We start from the raw sequence: 12,989 nt of genomic DNA, 5'->3' as shown, positions 1-12,989 counted from the left end.
GTGAAGTTAGATTTTGAACCCAAAAATGAGTATTTTTGATGACCGCAGACATGGAAAACTTTTCAAGATTTGGGCTATTTTGGCCAAAAACTGAATTGTTTATTTTCTCCCTCAATCCTGACTTAAGTGAGCTGAAATCTCTCAAGGATTCATATCTGCCCTCTTCCTACCTTGTGTGAACATTTGACATAATTCCATGAAGTTGGATTTTCAGGCCCAAAATGAGTATTTTGGATCACCGCTGATATGGAAAACTTTTCAAGATTTGGGCTATTTTGGCCGAAAACATAAATGTTTATTTTCTCCTTTTATCCTGAAAGCACCCAAGGAACTAAATCTGAAGACAAATTTCTTCCCTTTGCTTTTACATATTCTCAGCTATGACCGTCAATAAAATCCTGCAACCTTGCACACTAATGTAAAGTGACAAAATAACATCGCTGGAAGTGAAAGCTATATCTTTCAAACGAAATTCATGTTTACTAAAATTCCCAATGTATGACGTATGCCCACGTGATGGCACATACAGGTGGTGTTTTGTGGCACTGACAGGTGCAAAATGAATGTTTGTTTTTTTAATTATCCAGTCAGGTAAGACAAACATCTGTGAAGTCTCATTTGCATTGGTCTGCATCTCAATTCTATTTGGATGATTGTGAAATTTGAAATTGTGAATCAGAAAGTAGGAATCAACCAAAGTACAATTGGTTTTCAATTTCATCCATATAATTATTGATCTTCTTTTTTATATGTGTAATTTTTTTGTTGCCCTTCTCTGAAGTATTTTACAAACACTTGTACACTCGAGTGTTGTCTGAGGGCTTGCTACAAAAAAAAACATAAGCTTTCTTCGGGTTGGACACGAACGCCCAACCTTCTGCTTCCTAGTGCAGACGCATTAACCACTCGACCACTGAGCTTGCTGTGGCAAGCTGGCCGTTCTGAGTCTGATGTAGCAGTGCTTAACCCAACTTTGTGTAGGAGGTCATTAGTTTGAGTCCCACCTAAGCCTTCTGGACAACACTAACTGTACAGTGTTTGCTAAATATATCGGCCAAAGGCAAACAAAAATCCAATATAAAAAAGGATAATTTCCATCTGGTAATTTTTTTTTCCCCGCCCAGGTTCCCTGAAGTCCATCAAGATGATCCCTAATAAGACAGCAGACGGTACAGGCATCAACTCCGACACCCTGGCCTTACAGGTGAAGACCCATCCTGAGCTGAGGGACTAGCTTCATGTCGTCACCTCTTGGGGGCCTTTGCCTGTCTACCCTGGGGTGGTCAACTCAGAATTACCTGGTAGGTACAGTGGACTCTGTGACCAAGTACCAGTGTTGTAGTTGGGTCACCAACGTCGAGTTTGAGTCCGAGTCCCGAGTCACAAGCCTCGAGTCCAAGTCCGAGTCCTCGAGTCACTTGTTCTTAGTTGTTCACCGAACTAATTATTTTTTAATCCTCCATTCTGTCTTTTATGTAAATCCCGGTGTATATAGTTGTGTGTGTACATGTTGTTTAGACCCAAAATGTGTTTTCCTTTTAATTCCCATCCCCCAAAAAACTCCTCCATTCCTTCCCTCCATGTTTTATCATCCAAACATTATTCCTCAATGATCCTTTCCCATCCCTACGTTAGGTTTTTTCTTTTGATGAACTTACGTGACTCGAGTCACGAGTCACCAAGCTTGAGTTTGAGTCATCATGGTCGAGTCCAAGTCTGAGTCATTTTCCAATGTGACTAAATTGAGATGCGCTTGCAGATCTCGGCAACTTTAGTGGTAAAAGGAGTGTTGAGTGCACTAGGGGCAAGTTGGATCTAGGACCAATGGTTGAATAGTGGTTGGTTGGTGACGTACGTAGCACATGCGCACTGAAATTAAAGTGGGTACAACTCTAGTCAAACTATTGACATGTCAACAGCCGTGAGAAAATGGTGCTCGCACATCCGCTGAAGATTTGTTCAACACTTGATGTTTCTGTTTTATTTACACAAATAATAGCTTTTAAGCTCGGTGGTCGAATGGTAAGACATCTGCACTAGAAAGCAGGAGGTCGTTGGTTCGAGTCCCACCCGAATGATTTTTTCACTTTCGCTGGGGGGGGGGGGGACACACTGAGTAACCAGTGTTTATACTTCGATGGAGGGCAGAGCCTAATATTTAAATAGTGATTGCATATTTTATTATTTTATTGTACAATGGTGACAGTAGTGGCAGAATCCTAAACTAACAAAGAAAAACTATGCCATGAAAGTAGAATTTAGTACTCACAATTTTTGTTTTTCTGCCATTTTGTTTGATATCGTAGTTGATCCCCTCTGCCCAATGTTATGACAAATTGCTATTGATAACCAGCTATAAATCGTGGCCCGACCAGCCGCGGTAGGCTGGTCCTGAATAGTCGACTAGACTAGTCCAACCATCTTCGACTAGTCCAACCATCTTCGACTATACTATACCCATAGCAACCAAAGTACTATACCACTAGCAACCAAAGTACTATACCCATGGTGCGGTTTTTGTGTGCAAATGCATGCTGGCGTGCGCGTAGCGCGTATTGTTTCCAAGAGAGCGCGCCACAGAGTTGGATTCAAGCGTTTTGTGAAGGGGTGGTTTGGAAGAGTACCCACCAATTTTGTATTGAAATAGAAGTTCATTTTAACTGTGTTCAGATTTATGTAATTTAAGGTATTAAAAACCTAGCAGAATCTGTGGGTGAAGTGTTATGAAACAAATATTGAATGCCTTATCTCGTGGCGAAGTAAAACTAGCCTCCGTCGATGATCCGTGGAGCATTCAATTTTCCCTTTGCTTCCCCTCAGGAAAATAGAATGTCCATTGATAACCTGAGGCGGCTAGGTTTACTACACCACTCCAAACATTCCATATTTGTATACTATGGTCCTTGATTGAACCTTGCTCCATCTAATGGCCCCCAGTTTAGCCAAATTTGTGCGTACTGAATATTTCTTGTATTTATTCCCTCCACAGAGGAAGTACGGTACCTGTCCTCACGGAGGCTACGGTCTCGGACTGGACGTTTCTTGACCTGGATCCTATACCGCATGCATATCAGGGATGTCTGCTTCTACCCACGCTTCATAAAACGATGCATGCCATAGATGCGTCAACATGTCGCCTTCAATTCTTGATTCTAAACATTGCTTAATATTTAGTGTGGGAAATCAAGATTAATAAGGGGTGGGGCTAGGTTGATCAAGTGGGGGGGGGGGTTTGATTGTATGCCCTAAGACCAAATTTCTAGAGATAATTATGCCATTGTATTGTAAGGTATTTCTTCAAGGTGCAGTTTTAAACTTTCTTCACAGTTCGCTCTTTTAGTTTCAAGTAGTTTTGGGTTTTTTTAACCAAAACTCATAACAAATTGCAAGGGTTCAACCTAACATTTCTTATGAAATTTGGCCGAAACAGGACTTGCCTCCAAATGACTCGGCAATGCCCTACGATGTAAGATGAGTTTCAATCAGTGTTCAAAAATCCATTTTTATGAAGATTTGAGCAAAAATTACCGGTTTATTGATTGGAAAGAAGTTATCTTTTGTGACCGCAATTTCTCCCACATTTTTGATGTGATTATCTGTTGGATGGAATATCTGACCAGAAATCGTGTTGGAATTGGGCCTCAAGTACTTTAGGCCCCCCCCCCCCAAAAAAAGGCTCCAGTTTCTGGTATGCGCGCGCGTCACTGTAGCCATGCGCGACAGCCAACTTAAAAAGTGTTTTCATTGTAAGATTATGTCTCAAAACCGCCCAACTCACTGGTTTGACTGAAATCCTGCTGCTACACAAGTTTAATGTGTTTTTAGATGGGGTTACTATCGAGCAAAAGCTTTATGTGGCCTCTGCAGGCTCACATATATTTTGCACTAAATTTAGTCGGTCACCATTTGCAGTCATCACCGACATTTGAAGAAAATTTTTTTTTTTTTAAATGCTGCGTCGCTGCACCAATTTTTGGGCAAGCTCCGTACCAGAAACCGAAGACTTATTTTTTTGGCCTCAGACAAGTATCCTGTAAGTTTAAAGCAATTTAAACAATTTTGCCAGAATTAAAATAGAATACATTTTTAATAAAATTTTCCCAAAAGACGATTTCTCTAAAACAAAAGTCCTTTCTTAGAACTTTATCATGTTTTCTTAAGAAATCCTTCTAAAATATTCTCAATAATATGTACTTGTAATCAAGTGCTGAATAGTTACTTTCATTTCTCATTAAGCTGCACTGTTTGTCAAATATTATCATATATCATTTCAAGTATCTTTCTTTCCTTTCAACTGGGTATGAAACTGTCTAAAACAAAAACATTTGAATGCAAAACATGTTTTTCTCCTCATTATGAAAAGAAAATTGAAAAATTATGTTTAACTTATCCATTATTTCCCCACTGATAAAAATCCATGTTCAAAGATTTAGAGACATATTTTTTATTTCAGTACTCAGAATTGACATTGTTGACCTGCTTTTTCAGAAATGTCTACCAGCCTGCAGTTTATTGATGCAACATGTACTCTTAAACTCAACTTCAAAAATACTAGTAGACCATAAATCTATTTGAACAGACTTGCCATGCGTCCGATTTAGTAACTGCAAAACTTAGACGTTATTGCCCTCTTTAATATCAATAGATCTGCTCAAAGTATGTACAAGTATGTTCAGTCAAAGTTACGAAAGGAAATTTGAACTGCATGTGACAGTATAATTTGTTTTAACATTGTTTCATTCTGTCTAACAAATATTGGTGTCCAAATTCACGCTCTGGTTTTTGGAAATGATTGCATTTTTTCAGTAATTGTTACAAGGTTAACACTGGATTTGTTTGTCTTGTTGTTTTATTTCTTGCTATGATTCAAATGATTTCTAGTTTAAGGTTTCTGGAATGAATAGATTGAATAAAATTGCAGAGTGCAACTACTAAGCTCTGTGTATAGGGTGTGACGTTTGAAATATTTCTGAGTTTAATTAACTTTTATTATTTTGTTTCTCTCAAATGCGTGGCCAAAATAAAAGAAGACTTTTCTCCAAACGACTCCGAAACCTCTTTCGATATCAGATGAGTATCTATCAACATTCAAGCCTATATTTTGAAGATTTGGGCAAAAAAATCACCGACTAACTGATAAAAAAAGTATCATTTTTTGCCAATCTTTCAATAGAGGGCGCGCCACATGCACAGTGGTCGCTACTCGTACCGCGTCAACACAGATGTCCGACTTTTGAGTAAAAAGAAGACATCTATCTCAAAAATTGAGTAATGCATTAAATTGAACGGTGGTCAGGTGATTTATCATGAAAAATAGACAAACTAGACAGAAGATTAAAACAAAATATTGTTTTTCTCTCCCTCAACAGTTTCTGGTGTCAACGCAGAGAAAAACTTGGAGATAGGATGCAGTCCCAGTCCAAACATACTATTTTTCTCACTTTTTGCTCGAAAACGATAGTCGTGGTCGACAAACTATCTCAAAAATTAAGTAATGCATTAAATTGAACGGTGACCAGGTGATTTATCATGAAAAATAGACAAACTAGACAGAAGATTTAGACAAAATATTGTTTTTCTCTCCCTCAACAGTGTCTAGTGTCAACGCAGAGAAAAAATTGGCGATAGGATGCAGTCCCAGTCCAAACATACCATTTTTCTCACTTTTTGTTCGAAAACGATAGTCCTGGTCGACAAACTATCTCAAAAATTAAGTAACGCATTAAATTGAACGGTGGCCAGGTGATTTATCCTGAAAAATAGACAAACTAGACAGAAGATTTAGACAAAATATTGTTGTTCTCTTCCTCAACAGTGTCTTGTATCAACACGCAGAGAAAAAGTTGGCGATAGGATGCAGTCCCAGTCCAAACATACTATTTTCCTCACTTTTAGCTCGAAAACGATAGTCCTTGACGACAAACTATCTCAAAAATTAAGTAACGCAATAAATTGAACGGTGGTCAGGTGATTTATCATGAAAAATAGACAAACTAGACAGAAGATTTAGACAAAATATTGTTGTTCTCTTCCTCAACAGTGTCTTGTATCAACACGGAGAAAAAGTTGGCGATAGGATGCAGTCCCAGTCCAAACATACTATTTTCCTCACTTTTAGCTCGAAAACGATAGTCCTTGACGACAAACTATCTCAAAAATTAAGTAACGCATTAAATTGAACGGTGGTCAGGGGATTTATCATGAAAAATAGACAAACTAGACAGAAGATTTAGACAAAATGTTGTTTTTCTCTCCCTTAACAGTGTCTTGTGTCAACGCAGAGAAAAACTTGGAGATAGGATGCAGTCCCAGTCCAAACATACTATTTTTCTCACTTTTTGCTCGAAAACGATAGTCCTGGTCGACAAACTCTCTCAAAAATTGAGTAATGCATTAAATTGAACGGTGGTCAGGTGATTTATCATGAAAAATAGACAAACTAGACAGAAGATTTAGACAAAATATTGTTGTTCTCTTCCTCAGCAGTGTCTTGTGTCAACGCAGAGAAAAACTTGGCGATAGGATGCAGTCCCAGTCCAAACATACTATTTTCCTCACTTTTAGCTCGAAAACGATAGTCCTTGACGACAAACTCTCTCGAAAATTGAGTAATGCATTGAATTGAACAGTGGCCAGGTGATTATCATGACAAATAGACACACTAGACAGAAGATTAAAACAAAATATTGTTTTTCTCTCCCTCAACAGTTATTGGTGTCAACGCAGAGAAAAACTTGGAGATAGGATGCAGTCCCAGTCCAAACATTCTAATTTTCTCTCTTTTTGCTCGAAAACGATAGTCCTGGTCGACAAACTCTCTCAAAAATTGAGTAATGCATTAAATTGAACGGTGGTCAGGTGATTTATCATAAAAAAATAGACAAACTAGACAGAAGATTTAGACAAAATATTGTTGTTCTCTTCCTCAACAGTGTCTTGTGTCAACGCAGAGAAAAACTTGGCGATAGGATGCAGTCCCAGTCCAAACATACTATTTTCCTTACTTTTAGCTCGAAAACGATAGTCCTTGACGACAAACTCTCTCGAAAATTGAGTAATGCATTGAATTGAACAGTGGCCAGGTGATTTATCATGACAAATAGACACACTAGACAGAAGATTAAAACACAATATTGTTTTTCTCTCCCTCAACAGTTTCTGGTGTCAACGCAGAGAAAAACTTGGAGATAGGATGCAGTCCCAGTCCAAACATACTATTTTTCTCACTTTTTGCTCGAAAACGATAGTCCTGGTCGACAAACTATCTCAAAAATTAAGTAATGCATTAAATTGAACGGTGGCCAGGTGATTTATCATGAAAAATTGACAAACTAGACAGAAGATTTAGACATAATATTGTTGTTCTCTTCCTCAACAGTGTCTTGTGTCAACGCAGAGAAAAACTTGGAGATAGGATGCAGTCCCAGTCCAAACATACTATTTTTCTCACTTTTTGCTCGAAAAAGATAGTCCTGGTCGACAAACTCTCTCAAAAATTGAGTAATGCATTAAATTGAACGGTGGCCAGGTGATTTATCATGAAAAATTGACAAACTAGACAGAAGATTTAGACATAATATTGTTGTTCTCTTCCTCAACAGTGTCTTGTGTCAACGCAGAGAAAAACTTGGAGATAGGATGCAGTCCCAGTCCAAACATACTATTTTTCTCACTTTTTGCTCGAAAAAGATAGTCCTGGTCGACAAACTCTCTCAAAAATTGAGTAATGCATTAAATTGAACGGTGGTCAGGTGATTTATCATGAAAAATAGACAAACTAGACAGAAGATTTAGACAAAATATACTTGTTCTCTTCCTCAACAGTGTCTTGTGTCAACGCAGAGAAAAACTTGGCGATAGGATGCAGTCCCAGTCCAAACATACTATTTTCCTCACTTTTAGCTCGAAAACGATAGTCCTGGTCGACAAACTCTCTCAACAATTAAGTAACGCATTAAATTGAACGGTGGTCAGGTGATTTATCATGAAAAATAGACAAACTAGACAGAAGATTTAGACAAAATATTGCTTTTCTCTCCCTCAACAGTGTCTAGTGTCAACGCAGAGAAAAAATTGGCGATAGGATGCAGTCCCAGTCCAAACATACCATTTTTCTCACTTTCTGCTCGAAAACGATAGTCCTTGACGACAAACTATCTCAAAAATTAAGTAACGCATTAAATTGAACGGTGGCCAGGTGATTTATCATGAAAAATAGACAAATTAGACAGTAGATTTAGACAAAATATTGTTTTTCTTTCCCTCAACAGTGTCTTGTGTCAACGCAGAGAAAAACTTGGAGATAGGATGCAGTCCCAGTCCAAGCATACTATTTTCCTCACTTTTTGCTCGAAAACGATAGTCCTGGCCACAAACTCTCTCGAAAATTGAGTAATGCATTAAATTGAACGGTGGTCAGGTGATTTATCATGAAAAATAGACAAACTAGACAGAAGATTTAGACAAAATATACTTGTTCTCTTCCTCAACAGTATCTTGTGTCAACGCAGAGAAAAACTTGGCGATAGGATGCAGTCCCAGTCCAAACATACTATTTTCCTCACTTTTAGCTCGAAAACGATAGTCCTTGACGACAAACTATCTCGAAAATTGAGTAATGCATTAAATTGAACGGTGGTCAGGTGATTTATCATGAAAAATAGACAAACTAGACAGAAGATTTAGACAAAATATTGTTTTTCTCTCCCTCAACAGTGTCTTGTGTCAACGCAGAGAAAAAGTTGGCGATAGGATGCAGTCCTAGTCCAAACATACCATTTTTCTCACTTTTTGCTCGAAAACGATAGTCCTTGACGACGATAGTCCTTGACGACAAAATCTCAAAAATTAAGTAACGCATTAAATTGAACGGTGGCCAGGTGATTTAGACAAATAGACAAATTAGGCCTATATCATTGGTTTTTAAAACTCTACGCTTGCAGTACTGACATGCGTGAAATGTTTGGGTTAAATATGTTTTATTTTGTGTAATGCTCTGCAACTAGTTCGAGAATAATACCATAGTCAGTGATAACTCTGTGTTAAGTTTCATATAAACTGTTAAACGAAGTTGAAAAATCAAAATTTCAAATGCTTTTCAGGAAACACTGTGTTATTTCCAAACTTGACTCTCCTATAGTTTTCAGCGGCCAATCATGGAGGAATATTCATAAAAAAAAAAAATTTATATTTTTAATTATATTTGATTCTGAAAACAACAGTTCAATTTTTCTAACATAAGTTCAGTCAATTTATGTCTCGGGAATGTAAAAAAAAAAAGGGAAGAAAATTAAGTAACAATAAAATAATGGTGGGACTCGAACCTGAGTCGCCTGATCGGGAGTCCTATGCCGGTCCACAAGACCATTCACGAGCTCAATGCTCGATTAGTTCTGCTTAAATATAACTGTAAGATAGGCTTATCGTGGCTTTTCACGTTGCACCCATGCACGCTTAGACGTAAAACACAGTCTGACGATGTAAAACATTCATTTGATTTTAGGTGTAGCTGTTCAAGTTGATCTAAATTTATTTGGAAAAGGGTGTAGGGTGTCAACTGAACTAAAATCCTGAAATTCAATGAAATAAAACTCGTACAATCTTTGGTTTCAGTACGAAACACACGTGTTCAACGGATGCAGAGAAGCCCATTTCTTTTGTTAAATTCCTTTGTTGAATCTGGCGTTAACAATAAAATGTTTCCATTGAGGCGAAAGGATTAAACGCCGCGATCTTTTTTCACGCTTGAGTGCCTCTGAATGGGGAATATTGAAGCGGAAAATCACGAATTACAGCACTTAGGCAGCATTTTATCCTACATAATGATACTTTTTGAAGAGGAAATTGCATACTGAATACAACTATAGTTTCAAAATTAAAAAAGTCGCCGTATTTAAAAAGTCGAGGTAATTTTTTAGGAAAAATTTCACCAAAATTTTCCTCGTCTTAACGTAGGCGGCGCTATTTATATTCATTCTCGCACGTGCACCGTATCCAGAGTTGGCTAGCGCATTAGCGTGTGTGTGTATGGCATTGCAAGGGGATGGGGGCGGGGCTGGCTTCCTTTTTTGAATACATGTACAGTTTATAGCCCTTTTATTTAAAAAAACATTTCTCCACTTACGACTTTTAATAAATATATTTCGCTTGTTCCCTCCCCCCCCATCTCACACGACAAAAAAATTCCCGCCTCCCTCTTGCTCATGTACCGGGGCCCTTTTATTAATATCCTGATACGCGTCACTTTTGTTCCATTAAATTTGACTTTTATTCGGATTGCATTTTTTCACTGACCTTAATTATCTATTGTTTTAGTTGTAGACCTATTCAACTTTTATTCGTGAGATAAATTGAAATTGTGATGCTAAAATGAGATTGGGTAAACAGGTGATACACAGATCGGGCGGCGGCTATCGCGCTAACAATGTGCGCACTGAGAATGAAATATATATATAGCGCCGCCTACGTTAGGATGAGGAAAGTTTTGGTGAAATTTTTCCAAAAAAATTTCCTCGACTTTTTAAATACGGCGAATTTTTGAATTTTGAAACTATAGATGTATTCAGTATGCAATTTCCTCTTCAAAAAGTATCATTATGTGGGATAAAATGCTGCCTAAGTGCTGTAAATCGTGATTTTCCGCTTCAATATTCCCCATTCAGATGCACTCAAGCGTGAAAAAAGATCGCGGCGTTTAATCCTTTTCCCTCAATGGAAACATTTTATTGTTAACGCCAGATTCAACAAAGGAATTTAACAAAAGAAATAGGCTTCTCTGCATCCGTTGAACACGTGTGTTTCGTACTGAAACCAAAGATTGTACGAGTTTTATTTCATTGAATTTCAGGAGTTTAGTTCAGTTGACACCCTTTACCATTTTCCAATTACATTTAGATCAATTAGAACAGCTACACCCAAAATCAAACGAATGTTTTACATCGTCAGACTGTGTTTTACGTCTAAGCGTGCACGGGCGTCAACGTGAAAAGCCACGATAAGCCTATCTTACAATTGTAATTAAGCAGAACTAGTATAACATTTGAGTGCCTTAATGGTCTTGTGGACCGGCGTAGGACTCTCAATCAGGCGACTCAGGTTCGAGTCCCACCATAATTATATTATTCTTTTTTTTTCTTACCTTCCCAACTTTTTATAGCTCCATGCCCAAACATAAATTTACTGAACTTATCTTTTAAATAAACTGAAATTTTGTTTTCAGAATCCCAAACAAACTTCCAAGAAAACAAAGAAAACAATAACAAACAGGTATTTTTTTCACTTTCATTTATTGTGATGATTTAATATCCTTTATTCAAAGAACTATGCACAGCATTCCAACAATATTTTAAGTACACATTTACTTTTAAAATTCACCTACACAATATTTACACTGCAAGAAAATATTTATCAGACTTAAAGGGCATGTACAACATTTGCTTCGCTGCAATTTTCAGAAATAAATGGATTTGGAGGATTAGTATGTTTTAGCAAACATTGTTAAAATGACTTTTTTCACGTTTGGGCTTGTAGATGCTGGAAAAGCCAAGAAAACCAGTCATGTATTTGCAGTCTGGTGACCCCACTTATAAGATAAAACGGAGCAACTAATAGACTTTGGGGAATCAAAAAGTCAGAGAATCAGTCTAGCAGACTTATACCTCTTCACAGGTGTGTAATCAATTGCAAAGAAAATAACTAATTATAAAAAAATTGGGAGCAATTTTTGAAAAATTGCCAGTTTTCTCCAATGCTGGTCGGCCGACCAGCGTTGGAAAAGTACCATTTTTCTTTAAAATGTCAGCACATCAGGAGCCACAATTTTACAGGATGCTTTAGACTGTCATTCCCCAACAATCCAGTAAGGTATTTCGTGATAATTTGATCATTTCGTTTTGTGATGTTTGCAAATGTTGTATCTTCCCTTTAAAGAAAGGCAGTAAACATTTAATGTTTTTACAGATGAAATAAAGAAATGAAGTCAGAATATCACACAATATTGGCAAAGAATGTTGCAACCTGACGCCACTTCAGCGGCGTTAAGTATGGAGCGTCAAGAAAATGTTCTCTTAAGTATTTCTCAGTGCCAGATTCATGTCTATTATCATCATTTTTGCAATGAATGACTTCACTGACATGATATGAAGAAAAAGCAGCATCAGGTTGCAACATTCTTTCCCAATATTGTACATGAAAAAAATATAGTATTTACAATGTGATAGATTGCCTTTGAGAAAGATTCTGTTGGATTGAAATTTCTGAAACTGACTTGGGACATGGATGACAAGATTGACTTTCAAGGATTTGTGTGGACTCGGGACTTGAATACAATCTGGGCCCAATTTTATGGCGCTGCTTAACAGTTACCAGAAAAGCTGTGCTCATTACTACAGCAGAACATTGTACTATCCTTAAGCACTCATGGCATGGATGTGCTCAGCATCAGCACGCATTGAGATCTACATGTACATTGTCACGTCAAAAGCTAAGCAAATTGTTCCTCTGAGGTATACATGCCTTTTGCTGTGTTTACTGCTTACGGCAAATTAAGCAAATTGTTCCTCTGAGGTATATTAGCATGCCTTTTGCTGTGTTTACTGCTTACGGTAAGTTAAGCAAATTGTCTCTGAGGTATATTAGCATGCCTTTTGCTGTGTTTATTGCTTACGGTAAGTTAAATTGTTCCTCTGAGGTATTAGCGTGCCTTTTGCTGTGTTTACTGCTTACGATCTCCGTAATATAGACAGAGAGGCTCTGCTGGCAGAAATTGTGTGCTTAGCAGCGCTATGAAATTGGGCCCAGTACAAATCACTTATTTTCAATTTGTTTCATGCCTTCTGGACCTTACACCAAATTGCTTGACAAACGTGCTCTGAAAACTTGTACATGTATATTTATATAAATATAAACCATTATTTAGTATAATTACATTACATACAGGCATGCAACTGGGAAATCATAAAAAAGAGGAAATTCAAATTTTTCCCAGACTT

At 37.5% G+C, this 12,989-nt stretch overlaps 1 long non-coding RNA gene across 1 annotated transcript; it reads left to right on the top strand.

Moving 5' to 3' along the window:
- Positions 1-1,113: 1,113 nt before the first annotated feature.
- On the top strand, positions 1,114-3,656 carry LOC119742418. The gene is made up of 2 exons (XR_005272847.1): positions 1,114-1,301; positions 2,990-3,656. It is a non-coding gene; the product is annotated as an uncharacterized LOC119742418 (long non-coding RNA).
- Positions 3,657-12,989: the final 9,333 nt, after the last annotated feature.

The sequence above is a fragment of the Patiria miniata genome, unplaced genomic scaffold (genome assembly GCF_015706575.1).
Source record: "Patiria miniata isolate m_02_andy unplaced genomic scaffold, ASM1570657v1 HiC_scaffold_6, whole genome shotgun sequence".
Lineage (NCBI taxonomy): Eukaryota > Metazoa > Echinodermata > Asteroidea > Valvatida > Asterinidae > Patiria > Patiria miniata.
Note: the sequence above shows the minus strand (reverse complement) of the source record. Positions and strands in the feature narration are given on the sequence as shown.